The sequence below is a fragment of the Nothoprocta perdicaria genome, unplaced genomic scaffold (assembly GCF_003342845.1).
Source record: "Nothoprocta perdicaria isolate Ctin4 unplaced genomic scaffold, notPer1 scaffold_363, whole genome shotgun sequence".
Classification (NCBI taxonomy): Eukaryota; Metazoa; Chordata; class Aves; order Tinamiformes; family Tinamidae; genus Nothoprocta; species Nothoprocta perdicaria.
Window position 1 is genome coordinate 440,191 of NW_020455603.1, and position 18,752 is coordinate 458,942.

Below are 18,752 nucleotides of genomic sequence, written 5' to 3' on the forward strand. Positions count from 1 at the left end.
AGAAGTCCTTATTTCTTGTAAAAGTCCTTTGAAGTCTCCCACAAAGACTTTCCATAGAAAGTTTCATTCTTCTGGTGTGGTCCCTGAGAGTATCTATCCTAGTTAACTATTTCTGTGCTTTAGCTATTGGATTAGGTAATTTTAACCCAAATTTTGAAGTTTTTTGAACATACAGCTTCACTTTCTACACATCAAAGTCATTCAGTTCTCCATCGACGTCTGCAAAATTTCCACTAAGTCAGAGTTCCATTTTGTCTATTTCTCTATCAATAGCTCCCTGAACATTTCCATGAAAACTGAACTGCTGTTGCCAAGGAAATAATCCATTTCTGCTGGTTAGTCACCCTCCGCCATCACAAGTGACTTCAGAGCAAATCTGTTCATGCAGCCACTGGTTGGGGTGTCATAAGAGCCGAGGCACCACAAAAGGAGTAAGTGGAAAGCAAGCAAAACAATATGAGCCAAGACAATTTTTCAAAATTATAGTGGATTCTTTGGATCAATGTAGAAGTGCAAGGTTTTGTTTTAAACCTGTGAGGCATTTAACAACTCTTTAAACCAAATACAACCTTTAATGACATTTGAAAACACTAAGAAAATGAATCAATTTTTTGGATGGGTAGAATCTTTTCTATGGCAGAATTATTTTTTTTGGACTGATTTTCTATTAAGACAGTCTCATTAAATGAATTTCTAGTTTTATTTTAAAATCTATTCAGTTTTGAATGACTCACTCAGTGCCTACACATCAGGGAATCTTGCAGTCCAAATACTATTTAAGACTCGAAATGAAACCATGTTTTATGTCTGAATAGCATACTATAATTACCTCAATTTATAACTGTCAAGCAAAAAAAGAAAGAAAGAAAGAAAGAAAGAAAGAAAGAAAGAAAGAAAGAAAGAAAGAAAGAAAGAAAGAAAGAAAGAAAGAAAGAAAGAAAGAAAGGAAAAGAAAAGCAGAAGCCTTTTTAAACATCCATATAGCAAATTTAATATTATTTATCCTTAATTTGGAAATCTAAAGGCTGAACCCCTCAAATAAAAATTAATCAGGCAATCCAGAAGTCAGGAATGGCAAGACAGCAGACAATAACAGCCAATTCTGATTCCCACAAATTACATCTCACAAATCCCACATCATTCATGCATTTATGAACTCATTTAACAAGTTTAGTGATAGGAAAAAAATGTTGCTCTCTGAAACTGAATATGCTTTTCTAGGTACCTGAAACTAGGTTAGATAGACAGGCTAAACAGACAGATCAAGGTGATCTGTAAAGTAAGGAATTGTTTTTCCCTAAAGCAGAAAACTTAATTTTACTAATCCTTTTTTTTTTTTTTTTCTCTAGTGGAGTATTTTATAGGAACTGAAACAGGTATGATATGCACAAGGTAAGCAGGTTATACATTTTTTTTAAAAAAATATTTTTTGGGGGGTAATTTTGACAATTTTCAGTTCAAGCCAATTTTCCAAGTGAAAACCATAGCTTTATTGCTAAGTTATTTTCACCTTGTGGTACCATTCTGCTTTCCTAAGACAAGGGGCAGCAGAATCCAAATCCTACAATGGAGATTAAACAAAAATACTGCTTTGCCAAGTCAAGAGCAATTCTGCACAGCACTGAGAATGTTGTCAGAAGATTTGTGGATCAATTTACTTTACTAGGCCTTCTGGTATTTTAGGAAAAGTTCACAAGGATCAGAAACTGCACAGTATGTAAGCTGCTTAAGAGTGTAGCATGCATGTGTAGTTTTGATTTAAAACCATTTTACAGTACCTGAAAAACATTATGTATACCATTTTACCCTCTGTATTGATCAGATGTCAAACTCCATTGACAGCAATAGGAATAGCTGCAGAAATATCTGTTCACCTGATTTAGTTGGTACCCTTGTCTTGGCGTAGAATCTTAAATCAGTCAAATGGGAAGGAAACCATAAGGAAAAACTTCATTTGGAAGAGGGTCATGACAATTGCTCTACAGTAAAGTTACACATTTTCCCAGCAAAGCATGATGCTGTATTTTATGATAATCCATTTTTCAACAGAAGACGGTCAGTATAAGGTTAAGGTTTCACAGGCCGCAGCATGAGTGAGAAGGACTTAATTTCTTAATCTCTTTCCAGTGTCTCCACGTGGATTGAAAGAAGTGTATTTTATGTATTTGGATAAAAAAATAATTAAGAGGGAACTTGTGTCTATTTTTCATACCTTGTCTGAGAAAGTCTGTTAGGTTAGGCCAGCATTTAAAACCTCAGTAAATGTGTCTGTGGGCTATCAGAAACAAACTTGCTGAGGGGCATGTCACTTTACCGACTTAGCAATTATTACAGTATTTCTTCAGAGCTAGAAAAAAAAAAGTCTGGCTGGAAAAGAGAATGCTAATTAAATATTAGGGAAGATATGGCAAAAGTAAAGATCTTTTCATAGTAGTGACACACCATAATCAAGAAATGGTTAATTCCTATTAGAGAAAAGCAATAGGTCATTATTGTCTGCCAGTGATTCTAGTCATGTTAAGAGGATGCTGGAATTGTTTCTTAACCCTTTGACTCTATCTGCTGCTTCAAAGAATGCATATGTGACAGGCTGGAAGAATGATCTAGCTTATTTCTACATGTTTTGCAATAACAGGACAGACGTGAAAGAACTACTTAAAGGAATAGAAGAAATTATCTGCTAACCAAGTCTTAAGATATTATTCTGATTAAAAACAAAACGAGACATGCTGACATACAGGAAAATGTGTACAAGCAATATCCTTAATTTCTGTTACTTTTCCAACTCAAATGCTTCTGCATTTGAAACACTACTAGAAGGCTCATAAGCATGACATCATATTTCAGTGTAATAAGTAAATGTTTTCAGTGGTGTCCCGGGGCATGACCCCTATGATCATCTTTGTCAAGTTCCTATACTTCCCATAGTTTATACGGCCAATTAATAAGCTGTATAGGACAAGAACCATGTCTCACTCTGTGTACGTAGTTTCAGTTGGAGCCTGTATATCATTCTGGAATACATATGACACTAATATAATGTTAATAATTAAAAAAAAAAAAATTGAAGGAGAAAAGGCAAAAGCTTATCTAACCTGTCTGTGAACAGCATCTTTGCATCAGCCTTACCAGTTGGAAAATTTAAGCCAAATTTCACATATGATGCCACTTGATTAGTGAAAAACTCTAATCTCCCAGTAAGAAGTAGAATACTCCCCACTGGAGCTATGGATGTGGCATTTGAATCTACACCATTGTTCTTATTTTAAAAGTACATGAACAAAATAGGAAAAGGTTGGTTTCTTGACAAAAAAAAAAAAAAAAAAAAAAAAACCACACACACACAAAAAAGTGGTTCTCATCAATGAAACATTCAAAATGCGTTCATTTTCAAAGTAGAGAATCATAAAATACTTGAGGTTGGAAGATATCTTTGGAGATCAGCTGAGTTCCTGCTCAATGAGAGTCACCTAGAAAATTGTCCAGTTGTTCAGCAATAACAAAACTGTGAAGAACCACAATTTTTTCAGCTTCTTCTCACAAACAGAAAGATGAACAAACAAACAAGTTTGAAAGTTTGACAGAAAAAGCCTTTAACTTTTGATCAGTTTTAGGTGCAGTGGAGTGAGATGGGTGCAGAGGAGTGTTGCCAGCAGGTCAAGGGAGGTGATTCTGCCCCTCTACTCAGCTCTCGTGAGGCCGCACCTGGAGTACTGTGTGCAGTTCTGGGCACCCCAGTATAGGAGGGACATGGAGCTTCTGGAGAGGGTCCAGAGAAGGGCAACCAGGATGATTAAGGGAATGGAACATCTCTCGTATGAAGAGAGGCTGAGTGAGCTGGGCCTGTTTTCTCTGGAGAAGAGACGGCTCAGAGGGGATATGATTAATATGTATAAGTTCAGGAAGGGAGAATGCAGGGAGGAAGGGGACAAGCTGTTTTCACTGGTGGCCAGCGATAGGACGAGGGGTAATGGCCACAAGCTGAAGCATAAGAAGTTCCGTCTCCAGGTGAGGAGCAACTTCTTTACTGTTAGGGTGACAGAGCAGTGGAACAGGCTGCCCAGGGAGGTTGTGGAGTCTCCTACTCTGGAGGTCTTCAAGACCCGCCTGGATGCCACCCTGTGCCACATGCTGTAGGTGTGCCTGCTTGAGCAGGAAGGTTGGACTAGATGATCTCTAGAGGTCCCTTCCAACCTTAAATATTCTGTGAATCTGTGAATCTGTGAGATATAGTTAGGTGATACTCTTTTACCCTTCTGCATTTTTGTAAAATGCAATTTTGTAAAGTGACACTAAAAATGTATATTGACCTCACATGTTTTGTAGTGTTTTTAACATTTTCCCTTAACCATTCCAACTTAGTCTTCTTTGGTTCATGTTACAGAAAGGTGAGCATTCAAACAGAATTTGATTCTACCAAATCAAATTCTAACACCTGTTAGAGCATTTTGGATATGCGTACATCTGAAGATGTGTTCCTGCAGTGTACTGGTTGCATTCTTACCTCTACTAGCAATCCCATCCAAGGAATCAGACAAGAATTACTCCAAAGTCAACCCCCAAAATGTAGATAATATGGATATAGCGTTCTCAACACTGATTCTATTAAGTGACATGACTTTTTAATGTAGACATAAGCACAGGTGACCAGTAAAAATAAACAAGTCTGAATCATTCTCCTATAGTTAGGAATAACTGTAGAATGTCTGTTTGGCCAAACAATGAAAAAGGAGGAACTATGAATGCTAATCATAGCAAAGGTAAAGAATCAATACCATATTTATAGAAATAATTGCAATTATATAATTTTAATAATTAAAAAAGAAGTAAAATTTAAAAAATGAATTACTATAATCTTTAAGGATTTTTACAGATCTTTACCATATTTATAAGAAATATAGATTGAAATTAAGTCCATAATGGCCTATACAGATTATCTACCACACTTCGTTCCTACTTGCTAAACTTTACAACAATAGTGCATGAAAGGATTATGCTTCTAGTTATTCACCGTATTTTATCAGATCACAATTTGTATAACATGGTTTTGGATTCACAAGAGGAATTCTGAATAAAAAGTCTTAGTGGGAGTGTTTGGCTCACTAATTCAATTCAAAGACATTAACCTACTGATACTGTCTCTGCTAGTCTGGAGGTGGAAACCGATCAAACAGAAAGTACTATCTTCAAACACATTTCTCATGGTAAGAGACTTCAGGGTAGGTGACAACTTGAAACTGAAAGGAAAAGTTAACTCAAAACTGCAAGAAATGAATCAGCTGAGTGTCTTGATGCTCTCCTTTTCATATCTTAATGGGTGAATCTACTCTGCTTCAAAATGTCAGCAGTTCATCCCTCCACTTCAGTTCTGTGAATCCTCTATAGCTCTGCAAAGTGAACAGGGCACTTAAATCTTATTTAAGCTGCTCTCAGAGTATGGAAAATGTCACAACACAGAGTCGACCATTTTCCTGAGGATTCCTCCTGTTTCAGTACATATTAATAGTGCTGATGTTCCCCAAAATATGCATTTCAGACATTCCATTTATTTTCCCCTGTAGCATATTTACCTCTGTGAATCCTTGAATTTTATGATGTTGCCTTCATAGTATGGAGGAGGTCTGAGATGTGCAGTCTATTACATTGTTTTTGACTTTGGGTAACTTCCTTTTCCCAACTACATAGATAAAAGATCAGGGAGTAATCGACTCTATAAAACATTATAAAGTTTACCTGTTTGACAAAGCACCTGTTTGAAAGGTGCCTTGCTAACATAGCTAACATAACAACTACCAATATATGATAACTACCAGGGTTTGTTACAGTTACAGATTATAATTTGTTAACTTTAAGGATTATGTTTAGGATTATTAGGGAGGTGGATTAGGAATTGGCTCGATGGCAGGGTGCAGAGAGTGGTTGTCAATGGTGCGGAGTCCAGCTGGAGGCCTGTACTTAGTGGTGTCCCCCAGGGGTCAGTTCTCGGTCCAGTCCTGTTCAACTTATTCATTAACGACCTGGATGAAGGGCTGGAGTGCTCCCTCAGCAAGTTTGCCGACGATACGAAACTGGGAGTAGCTGATAGCCCTGAGGGCTGTGCTGCCATCCAGAGGGACCTGGACAGACTGGAGGACTGGGCGGTGAGAAACCTCATGAGGTTCAACAAGGGCAAGTGCAGGGTCCTGCACCTGGGGAGGAATAACCCTGGACACCAGTACAGATTAGGCGTGGACCTGCTGGAGAGCAGCCCCGCAGAGAGGGACCTGGGTGTCATGGTGGACGACAAGTTGACCATGAGGCAGCAGTGTGCCCTGGTGGCCAAAGCCAACGGGATCCTGGGGTGCATTAAGAAAAGCGTCTCCAGCAGGTCGAGGGAAGTGATCATCCCCCTCTACTCAGCCCTGGTGAGGCCACATCTGGAGTACTGCGTCCAGTTCTGGGCTCCCCAGTACAAGAGGGATGTGGAGCTGCTGGAGAGAGTCCAGCACAGGGCTACCAGGATGATCAGAGGCCTGGAACATCTGCCCTATGAGCAAAGGCTGAGAGAGCTGGGCCTGTTCAGCCTGGAGAAGAGGAGGCTGAGGGGGGACCTGATCAGCGTGTATAAATATCTCAAGGGAGGGAGGGAGGAGGAGGGGGGCGGCCTCTTTTCAGTGGTGGACAGTGATAGGACTAGAGGAAATGGCTTCAAACTGAAGCATCGGAAGTTCCACAGGAACTTAAGGAAGCATTTCTTCACTGTGAGGGTGACAAAGCACTGGAACAGACTGCCCAGAGAGGTTGTGGAGTCTCCTTCTTTGGAGATCTTTAAAASCCGCTTGGATGCAGCCCTGTGCCACGTGCTCTAGGTGACCCTGCATGAGCAGGGGGGTTGGACTCGATGACCTCTGAGGTCCCTTCCAACCTTCGGCATTCTATGATTCTATGATTCTATGATTCTATGCTATATTACTTCAAATGCTATATGAAATTACTTTGAATTTGCCTGTAATTACCTAAAGGGCACAGATGAGTACACAAAAGAATAACTACTTGTTTCTTTTTTAACATCTGGTAATTAATGGCGAAAAGTAGTGATTTCTTGTGTAAAAATAATTTACTCATTAATCTTAACCACAGTAACCTAGGCACAGCATTTGGATCAAATTGCCAAAAGGATAAAAACTGATAAAAACTGACATACTGATATCCAATATGCATTTATTTTTCTGCATAATGTTCTTCACATTCTCAAGAGGGCTTTCCTATGGGGAGAAAATAGGGTTACAAAGACTGAATGCATTGCAAGGACATACAGTAAATGCACACTCACACAGGACTGAGCCTGGAAGAGAGGAAAAATGAACCGGAGCTCACAATCTTATTAAAAATCACATGTGAAATGCTACCCTTCTGATGATTTTTCCAAGATAATACTAAACCATTTGTATCAGTCATGCCCAGCTTTTAATTTAGAAATCAAATTCTTAGTTTTATGAAACTCTCATATGCTTTTATTCCTCAAGGGAATAATTCCTTCATTGAAAAGATGAATGCTAAGGCAATAAATGCAGTATATATTTATACAGACTGAAATTTACCACTGTAATTGACAGTTGTGTGGTAAATGACTGACATTAGGAGAGTTGCATGAGCATGAAACTGATATAATGTAGAGGGAATCAGCCCCATTCTGGATTCATATTAATATACAATATGAAAAAGAGAGACTAGAATAAAGACATGCTTATGGCTTGCTGATCTAACCAGTACCTCCCACAGTATATAACTTCCTTTTAGCAAACACAAATGATTTATGCAGGTACCATACAGACATCTTTCTAGTAAATTCTTTTACAGTAATTCCATTTGGATGCAGACATCTGCTGAGAATCCATAAAGCATCAATTAAGCTTTCTCTATGTGTCATTTAACCGGAGTGTTTTCATCATGGACATGACCATGGCCTAATTCAGGATCAATTTGTATGCAAACCAAACCAATTTTTAAGTATTTAGAATTAATCACGAGAATACTGAAAGCTCCCCATGTTTGAAATATTCAAGTTACCCATTCAGTGAGCTCCATTTATGATGTGCACTGAATAAGACAGGAGTTTTGTGGGGAAAAAAAAAAAAGCTATATGATTATGTAATTAATCCCAACACAGATGTACAAAGGAAACACTGACAATCTTCATTACAGCTTTCCTTACTCTGAGCAGCTGGCTTTGCAATCTTACCTTTCATTTAGTAAAGAAGTGGTGCTAGTTTAATACAATTGCCTTTTGGTTTTTTAACAAAAAATAACTAAAAATTCCAATATGCAGATGCATATTTTGTCCTATTTTTTTTTTCAGTTTTCTTCTACTGATTATCCTAGATCTCCTAGATCCTAAAACTAATTGGAAACTCTACTTCTTTTACATTGTCTCTCCTCAGAAAATTTCCACTTTTTCATTAGACCCAAATGGATATTGTTTTTTTTTTCCATAGAAAGAAGAAATTTTATTTCAACTTTTACATTTGTCAGGATGAAATGCTCATGTCTTTCACTTGAGCTAATGGACTTGCAAATCACCTCATTTGTACCTCCATAGAGAAGAGAGAGCACCACCATAGTGCTCAGGCTCTGGGCACTCGCTCACACTAGCACTTTACCTAGACAAAAAAGACAAGCTCTTATACTCCCAGCCCTTGAACAACAGCCTGACCCATTCCTCAAAGAATTCGGTGTCTTGTTTAGAAAAACACATCCAAGCATTCTGTCTCCTGTTCAGAAAAACAAAAATGCTGTAGTATGTAACTATAAACTCCTTTATTATCCTTCACAACTATTTAATTTGTTCTCCTTTTCCCTGAGAACTAGAGTCTTCTCATGTCCTCCTCTGTCCCTGTGTATCCCTAGCTCTCACCTTTGTAGAGTTGATGTAGTCCCTCTACTGGCTTCTGTCAATCCCTTTACCCTCCTCTTTTTCATCCTAATGAATGTATGATTATCAGAAGCTTTAGCTTTGGTATTTTTGGACAGATTTTCACAAGAATTTCTCCTCTATCTCCACACCATATATATCCTCAGTATACTAAGACAGCCAGGAACTGCTGAGAAGGTGCTACCTGCTGAAGTTAAACATCTGCAGCTATGTTGCTGCAGCTGTGCTGCATTGTCCTGTCCTTACAACCTCTCTTTTATTCACATGTCCAATACATAGCCAGTGTTTATATACACAAATATACATAAATATTACATATATATAGACATATATAGACATAAATAGACATAAATAGACATAAATAGACATAAATATTACATAGCCAGAGTGGAACTGACAGCATTTCTGCATGAAAGTGAACAGAGAAAGATCATCTACAGTTCAGGTATATGGATGATGCTGGGAAGATCTCAAAATGTTTCATATTAATTTGGGTTTTGGGGGGTATTTTTGGGGCATTTTTGCGTCTTTCCGTTTCCCTGTGCAGTATGAGATGGTGAAAAGTTGAAGAAAAATCCTGCAAAATAAAAAGAATCATACTCCAGGAAAAATTCTCCTGGTGAATCTGGCTGCTAATCTTCTTTTCCTGTGAGTAGCTAAGGAATATCTAATCTTTGTTCTGATTGGAGTTAAGCAGAGGAAGAAGCAGTCATGAGTAACCTCCATTCCTGATACCCAAAGTATCAGAGTGCATGCCTAAAATAATATAGTTTCTTAGAAAAATGTCTGATGATGCTCCTATCAGTAGATAGCTGCTTACCTTTCATGAAACCTAAGGTTCTGCTTAGCTGAAAAAACAGGTATTTTACAGAAACAACATTTGAACTAGAATGATTTTCTGGGTAATTTAGAATAAAATTCCACATTTAGAAACAGATGAATATTCTACCAAACAGCTTTTAACAGGATTTGTGAAGCTCGACTGTGAGTGCTTTCTGTCATTGATAACTATTTTTCTGAAACATGGCTTTTGGATGAGAAGCAAACATTTTTTCTACTACTCAAGTAATTCTGAATTTTCATCAAATTAAAACTAAACATAACTCAGTGATTTGGAGTATTCCCCACCTAATAGCTATGTTCTTACTGTATCGAACTGTAGACTCATGGTCCAAGGCCATGGTAATCACATTCAGGGATGAAGTGGTGCTCTGTCTTTCTTTGCTTTTCCAGGCAAGCTGCTTGTTGAGATTATGTGTGGGAATGGAACTGCAGTGAGCTCAAGAGCCACTTGCTTCCAGTCTGAAGTATTGGGAGAGGCAGCCGTAGGGGACCCTCCCTGTATTTCCGAAGCAGGCGGGCCGTACACTGAGCTTGAGCCCTAGCAATGTCAAACTCAATATCCTCTTCCACATCAAAAGATTATAAGCACTTATTTAATAGATTATTTCATTCAGAGACTATATAAGAGGCCCCTTTCTCATTTTCTTCTGTAAAATAAGAGTAGTTTCTGGCTACAAGGGTTGTAAAACATGCAAAATTGATGAACAAGCTTTTTTTTTCTTTTTTTCTTTTTTTTTTTACTAGAGTACATCTGTTTTTAACCAAAGTGTGTACCTGCTTTTCCTAAAAGAGTGAAGAGAGTGAGTCTGAAGGTCTACTAGTTTATTGTTTTATCTTCTAAAACAATTACACGTTAGGCAAAAGACAAGAAATTTATAGTTCTTACTCTGGGAATGTAAGTATTGAGAAAGTGCACTAAGTAAACAACTTCCCAAGACTAAAACTTCACTAGTAATTAGAGCTAGTCATTGTCCCCCAAACCTCTTTTCAAGGAAAGTCAGTCTCAGCCCCATTAAGAAAATTTGCTCTTTATTTACCATTTGCCTGTTCTAAATAAAAATCTTTAAAATCTATCTCCCCATCTTCTCCTGCCCCCAGCCTTAATTAAGCTTTTACAATTGAACTGTTTTTAAGTTAAAAAAAAACTTTTAAAAAAACCTTTGAAATTACTTGAAAACAAAATAAAAATTTTAATTCAGGCTGAAATTCTCCACAAAAAAATCCTGCTATTGAGCTGAATAAGCAGTAAAAGCCACAAAGAATTTTATTTTCTATACTTATCTTTTCTTCTTTGATCTTTTATATGCTTGTGCTAGCCAAGTGGAAGAATTTTCTAAAAAACCTCTTTAACCATATTAAATACTTTTTATTTTAAATGCCTAGTGGCTGGGAGGATCTAAAGGGTCTGTGTCCTAATGGTGGAAAGCATTTCTGCACGCTAATTCAGAGGAAGAACCAAAGTTACTTTCCTGCAGTAAAAAACCATTCTGAAGCTCCAAATCCCTTCCCATCTATGACAGACTACTACCAGCCACTTATCTGAACTCACTATACACCATCTCCTCTCAAGGTGGTGTGAAGAAACCTGAATTAAATATTATTTATGTCAAAATATATTTTCAATAATATTTTACTTAGGGTTGGATTGGTTTGGGGGCAGTTTTCCGTCTGCAATGAACTGCAATACAAAATACACACTGAATGGTGAAAGGAGTAAGAAAGTCTGCAATGCATTGTAGGAGACTGCATTTGATCCAGCCAGAGACCATACAGACAGAAGAGGAAAAATGAAAAATCCAGAACTACAGTGTCATATAGCAGTTGGAATATATGTTTTTTAAGCACTGTTCCGTCTTACCACTCTCTCCATTTTGTTTTTTGTCAATATTGACTTCTTAGTATATTTAATTTCCTTCACTCAGGTTCAGAAAATGCTTTGTTGTCTGTGGTCAGTGAATGCAAATAGACAAAAACTGGTCTCAGAAGAGGACTGAATCTGAATTGGCAAGAAGTGCATACTCATATCCCTTCATTTAGATAGATAGGTAAATGAGGATGCTTTCTCTATAGGATACTGATGGAGGCAAGGGAGGGAGACAAAATCTCTAGAGTAGAAAGTACAGCAATATTACCTTCTTAACTTGGCCACAGAAGAGAGAAAATCTGATTTCCAAGAGAAATTTAAGAACTCAAATTTAGATTTGAGTGTTGTAGCCATAGTTTCACATGCATTTAACTTAAATCTGTTGTAATACTTCTGTAGTTGATGGAACTGAATATAAGTATAAATGGAGGGGCCTAGTTATTGGGCTTTGAAAGCAATAGATAAAAGTCAAGAGTTTATTTATTAATTTATTTTGTTCTATAACTGTGTAAATCTATATGAATCTTTGACAACTCCCCTACCTCCTCACCTAAAAAAGCAGAAGATACTTTGGCTTAAATGAACTGGGAGCGGAACACACTTTCTTCATCGTCTATATTCATTTTGTGTGTCTGAAGAGTGCTTCATGATTATACTGTAAGGTCTAGGAGATCATACTCACTATTGTCACCCTTGTGCAGCCTGTGGTAGCATTTATTATCCCTTGCAGAAAACTTTAGTCACTGACATTGACAATCTCTCACTTTGGATTTAATTTAATGACTACAAAAACAAATTGATTTTTTTTCCATCAATGAATGATGCAACTCCAAGTTCAGAAACATTTTTTCCACTCTTCAACTGTCTTCTGAAAATAGGTTTACATATTACTGTAAAATGCTAACTAGCCACGGGAGTTTCTTATACATATGAACATTAGAGGAGCATAGAGGCTTCTGATATGTGCATTAATGTGAATAGCATACTGAATGGCTCATGTAAAAGCTTAAACAAAACTATGGAGTCATGAGGAGTCAAGACTCCCTCATGCAGAAATGGGGACAGGCATTACTTCCATCAGCAGCATAACATCCTCCAACTTCTGATAACACATAATCAATACCAACCTTACCTGTTGGTGAAAAGGGAAGTTGTTACATGAAGCAAGAGACTGCTTCATGCTGTAACCTGTGCTGCTCTGAGAGAAAAAAAAAAAAAAAAGAGAGAGAGAGAGAGAAGGCGTTTTTACATGATCAGCAATGACTAACAGCAAAAGGGCTTTTTTGCCTCTTAGATGTTTGCAATTGGAACTCCCCTCTCCCCAGCTGGTGAACAGTCAACAGCTCACTGCAAGACAAATAATTTACAATTATCCCTCCCCAAGCCTTGGAAAGAAAAGGGACAAGTGTGGAGAAATTCAGGCCACTACAACTTTGTCCTAATTTCACACAAGTCTTAACCCTTTATTATCCAAATATGGGCACAAGGTACGAGCTAAGTTTGGTGCTTTTGTTGGATGAGACATATGGAAGATCCATTTGCATTTTCACAATCAAAATAAAGGTCAGCAATTTGGCTTTCAGCTCACCTTTAACTTCAAGCCATTCCTTGTTAATCACCTCTAGCTCCATTGTATTGCTCAGCAGGCAAAGGTCAGAGGAAGTGCTATGCACCTTGCAGAGCTGGATCGGGCATTTCAGTAAAGTTCTATGATTTTTTTTTTTTTTTTTTCCTCTCCATCTTGTCTCTCTTTTCTACTTTGTAAAATGTTCTCTAGCAGCCCTCCTGTGCTATGGCAACAGAAAACAGCCTGTTCTAGAAGTTTCCTTGTCACAGTTTTGACATGACAGTATTTTTTCTTAAAGAGTTAACAATTTACAAGCCATTCTAACTTTTTTTTTTTTTTTTTTAACCAATGGAATAAAAGGCAAATTGATTCAGTAAAGTATCTGATGCTGCACAGTGACATTTTTTACTCTTCAATCATCCTTTAACACAGTAATTTGCTTGCCTTGACTCATATTTAAAATCAATAAAAATGCAAATGTTGAGTCTTTTCTCAGATATCTGATACTGAGATTATTTGCGGCAATAAGCTTGCAATTTAAAAGTAGGCAGGTGGGGGAATAGGGGGAAAAAGGAGCGGTCGCTAGTTATTTTTATGCCTTGTTTGCATGCATACACAGATATTTAATCAGAGTCCCCAACATTTAGTTCAGTCTGTTATGATGCATCTTCTATTATACAATCAAATCTTCCAACCCTAATTAGACAAGCATTCTGACATTCCTAGGAATATCATTACTTATGCCTTGGTAGGACTCCTGAAATGAGTCTGTAGTCTGTGTATGCAAACTAACTAGATGGTATAAAATATGGCATATTTTAAGCAAGCTTAGCTTCTTGCAGTTTCCTTGATCATTCACCCATCTTGCTGAGCTCTGTCTGTTTGGCAGTAGTGGACCTCTTTAATACTGCAGATGCAAATGACTAAGACTGAACTTTTCTGTATCATTTTCTGGTGCCAAATCTCGTCCTTAGTTCTTGAAACTGTGAGGAAAGCAAAGTTTCCTCCCTGCATTTTTGGAAGTGTTTTTCTGCTTGTAGTTCTGTAAATCAGTTGCAGCATAGAACCTTTTTGGAAATTAGTTTATACATATAAAACTGTTTCCTAGTGCATATTTTTTTTGCAAAATATGAAAATGTTGCAGCTTGTTTATACTCCAGATACATTCAGGACCCTATTGTGCAACCCAGAATATTCTAGAAAAGCACATGTTTCAGTCCAGCAAGGTTGAATTTTTCCTTGATTCCATGGGAGGAAGATCATCCCTACTAGGAGAACTGAAAGCCTGTATCATGTATAGTAATCAAATTACCATTTTCTAAACCTTGGACTTGATCACCACCATTGAATACATCTGTATTTAATGTTAGTGTAGCCTCAGTAATATCAAAAAAATCACACATCAAAGGTGGACTCTGAGAAAGCCTGGAAGACACAGACCTGCTGTTATATAATGATACAGCTCAGGGGTACTTGTGATACTGTTGAACAGATGCAAGTGAATAGCCACCTTCTTACACTAAGGCCACATTCTTCTAGTTATCTTCATGCTCATTGAATGTAATCATATTGTTAATTGTATAATTAATAATGCCTGTACTTGTACGTTGCTTCTTGCCATCTAATCTTAAAATCCTTTCCAAAGAAAGTTAGTGCCACAATATATAAAAGGAGAAAAAGAAAAGGTGGAGGTATAAAGCAAGGTGAAATGGATGTAGTTTCCACCTGTTGCCTTTCAAATGAAGTGTAGGAAGACCCTTCCAATGCTATACAACAGTTTACCAGCAGAATGCAACAGAACATGCATTTTTAGTATTCATGAGCAGTACTCCTACAATTAAGCATCTTATTTCCTTTTTTTAAATGGACTACACTTCTGAATAGTGTAAAAAGGAATTAAAAAAAAATCCTTTTTTTTTTTTAATGTAGTTCATTTTTAAACGAACTGCACTTCTGAACAGATAACACTGCAACATGTTGGCATTACCATATTTACATATATTTAGAAGGAGATGAGCTTTAAACAAGGGATGATGAGGAAAGGTATTTTTAATTTTTCTATATTCAAGCAAAAGTGACTTTCTGTATGGAAATACCAATAACTACATGACACCATACATTAGTTAGCAGTGTCATTTTCAAGCAAGGACACAAACTTATACCTATCTGCACTCTTCAATGCCAGTAATAGCATTATTGATAATAGAAATTTGCATTGCCAGTAATGACACAGATAGTAGACACTGTTAAAATTATGAAACAATATGGACTCAAGGGTCACACACATGGGTTGTTTTTCACATAGGGCATGAACAGCAAGTTATAGAACACTGCCTAAAATTAATGAGAGCTGAATCTACTGCAAGTCTTCAAGCACTGAAAATTTACTCCCTGCTGTCAAGAATGTAAACAAAATACTCAATAGAAAGATATTTCTGCATAGATTTTATGGGAAAGTGTATTTATGATTTTGAACACTTATTTTAATATTTTGTGAGGGGGAAAACTTTTGAGAGCACAAAGAAAATTGTGTTTTCATTATTTAGAGTTTTAAAGAGATTCAATGTCGCAAAAGAAATGAAACACAGTGGGACATATGAGATCACAACAACAAAAGTTAAAAATATCACCATTAAAAGTATTTCAGCAGTGGTATAATACCTTCAAAGATTTCTCAGCAGGCAGTGGAGGCAGGCACCCTGCTATACTCCTTTGTTGTGTATAGTTTACTGTTCTCCCACACTGCAAATGCCAGACAGCAGCCCTCAGATTTGCCCTGGTATGCAGAAATTGTTTTTATTCATCATAGTGTTAAATTCTGGCTTAAGTTTAAGCAGATACATACTCTTTAAGCACATTTATGTACATTTAACTGTCTTACTCCATTAAGGGTAAAAGGATATAGAGTGACCTTTTGTTCTCAACATATAATGGATATGCCCAATCATTTGTTGTCAAGGTTACAAGGAAAACCCTACCTGCCTTCATCTCAAAGAACATCTTTTGTTGAGAATAGGAAGTGTTAGTGATAATATTTGCCTTAAAATGGGAACTGGAGTTCTAGCACATAGAGACTGGCTGCCAGACCATTTAGGAATGAGGACATATATTTTAATATTAAATATTAAAAATACTTAGAAGAAAAGTAGAAGAAGAAAACAATCAAGCTTTTTGAATTATGGAGACTTACAAGAAAACTGAAAAGGCATTTGCCTGCTCTCCTTACTCCCACAGTACTATTTTATTAATTAGGAAATGCATCAGTGCTGATTTCTTATACAGTGTAGTTCACAGACAACCATTAGATGGGACATAACAAGGATTTAACTAATTGACATTAAATTTCATTAGTTTCTAATGACTCAAATAAGGTAATATGAAAGTGAAATAAATTTAGAATAATATAATATCTAATTAGGATATAATCCAAGGTAGATATTTCACTATTTGAATATTCTTTCCTTCATTGATCCTTCTTTATGATATCTATCTTGCATTCCTCAGCAGTACATTAGGAAGACATTCCTCTTTCACAGGACAATCAGGAAAATTTCACAAGGCAGAATGAGGTATCATGTTTATTTAATCAGGGCAGAAATATGATCAACAGCCCCATGAGATGTGTTTTATTTATTTAAAATGAGTTGTCTTTATTTTTGCATAGCTCAGATGCTAACTTCCTTCTTCTTAAACTTCATTAGCACTCTTCCATCAATGGAGTTCCACCTCTTGTAGAACTGGAGCCACAACAATATGAACAGCATTCAACTAATTTATTAGTGAATTAATATCACAATTAATACAGCTTATGCATGCTAAGTTTCCTATTTCTGTCAAAGAAACTGTTTTTAAAGTTGAAGATTCCTCCCCTTAATTCTTCTGTTCTTCTATCTTCTACGAGACAGAAGATACAAATAAAATCCAGGTCTGTTGACCTATCTCAGTTGCATTTATTGCAATATCCAAGATCTCATGCAACATTCAGAGAATATTAAAAAAAAAAAAAGATAGTTTAAAAGCAGTTGGCCAGAGTCATCTCTCCTTTAAATGGAGATGACAATGGCACTTTCTGGATATCAGTGGGGTTACAAAAGATTTATGCCAATATAATTAAAGGAATATGTGGATGAACATATTTAACCATCATTTGCTTATGTATTGCACAGCATGGAAGCATGTATGGAATTCAGAGGCATAGAAATTATTTTATGGACAACATTAGTGATTCATTTGATTCTATACATACTATCCAGAGCCAATACCATTTAAAAATCCTAAATCATATAATAATAATAATAATAATAATCCACTAGTTTTATAGCAAAATACTTAATTCAACATTTTTTAATGCAATGAGACAAATACAAACTTGGTCTTACTCTATTGATCAGGGAGTAGCTCTGAGACTATTCATTATGACCTACTCGTCTGTCTTGTACATAGTATAAATTTAATCTATTTTATGAAAGCCACACCCAGGAATTTGTTTTGCTTTACTGTCAAATAAGTTATTTATGTAGACATTAATGAAATCCTTTTTCCAAATTAAAGCCTGTTTGAAACTGTAGTAACAGTATACAAGTACTACTATAGTACTGTAGTACAGATAGGGCTAGCGGCCCTCCATTTCAAAGCCAGTGGAAAGATTAGTAAGGGAGACTACACCTGAGCTTTGGCATTACACAGCCCGTTGACTCAGAAGTCTTCTGAAAGGTCAGAATTCAGAATACTAAATTCAAGTGCAATAGAATCTCAAACTTTATGTGTATAAGAGAAAAAGCAGAGACAGAGAAAAGGCTTTCAAGAAAAAAAAAAAAAAAAGTGTATGCAAAACTGTTCCTGTGTACAAGCAAGAGCAATCATATTTCTTTCTATGATATATATTACTTTTTTTCTGAAGTTAAATCTTACCCATGAAGTTAAGTGAGGAACTAAGCAGTTTCCTCCTTGAAATGAGAAAAAAAAAAAAAAGTAGCACATCAGATATGTCCATAATAATGACAGTAGTACTTGCTGTCATTAATTATTCTTGCAGATTGACTTTTTCAACTAGGTTGCACCCTGACATTTTAGAAAAACATAAAATAACTGAATTGATCTTAATTCATATGTCAGTGGATATATTGCTCATGTAGTCCAATATTTTAACATTATGCTACTTTTTGTCACACAATCATTTATCTCTTCTATTTCCCCTTTCTTGTTATTTTTAATCTCTAGTTACTTTTGCCTAGTTTCTTACTCTTCTTCACAACATGCTCTGCTTTTATCTTTTTGCCCAGTTCTCAATTTTTGTTTGCTTGTTTTCTGGGTAGATTGTTTGTTTGTTTCTTTTAAGCTGGTATTTTTTTTTTTTTTATTTCGTTAAGGTATAAGAAAAGCAATGCAAACCCACTTCAGCCCCTGGGACAGGAGATATGAGCTGGGCAGTTGTTTCACTTTAGACTGTTATGTTCATCTTGATAGAGTTCACCATCACAAGCATAGTCTTGTCCAACAACTCTGGTCAAGAAATGGCAAGGAGAGAGATTTTCTTTTTGGGACTTTTTGTATTTACTAATTAAATA

General features: G+C 36.5%; 2 long non-coding RNA genes across 3 annotated transcripts in view; both read left to right on the plus strand.

The window, feature by feature from the left end:
* The window catches only part of LOC112951695, a 68,467-nt gene extending 68,082 nt beyond the window's left edge, over positions 1–385 (plus strand). For both annotated transcript variants that reach the window (XR_003250260.1, XR_003250261.1), the window contains one exon: positions 274–385. This is a non-coding gene — a long non-coding RNA (uncharacterized LOC112951695). The remainder of the gene's footprint in view (positions 1–273) is intronic.
* Positions 386–1,352: 967 nt separating this feature from the next.
* LOC112951696 lies at positions 1,353–17,146 on the plus strand. The gene is made up of 2 exons (XR_003250262.1): positions 1,353–1,392; positions 16,887–17,146. It is a non-coding gene; the product is annotated as an uncharacterized LOC112951696 (long non-coding RNA).
* The last annotated feature ends 1,606 nt before the right edge of the window (positions 17,147–18,752 follow it).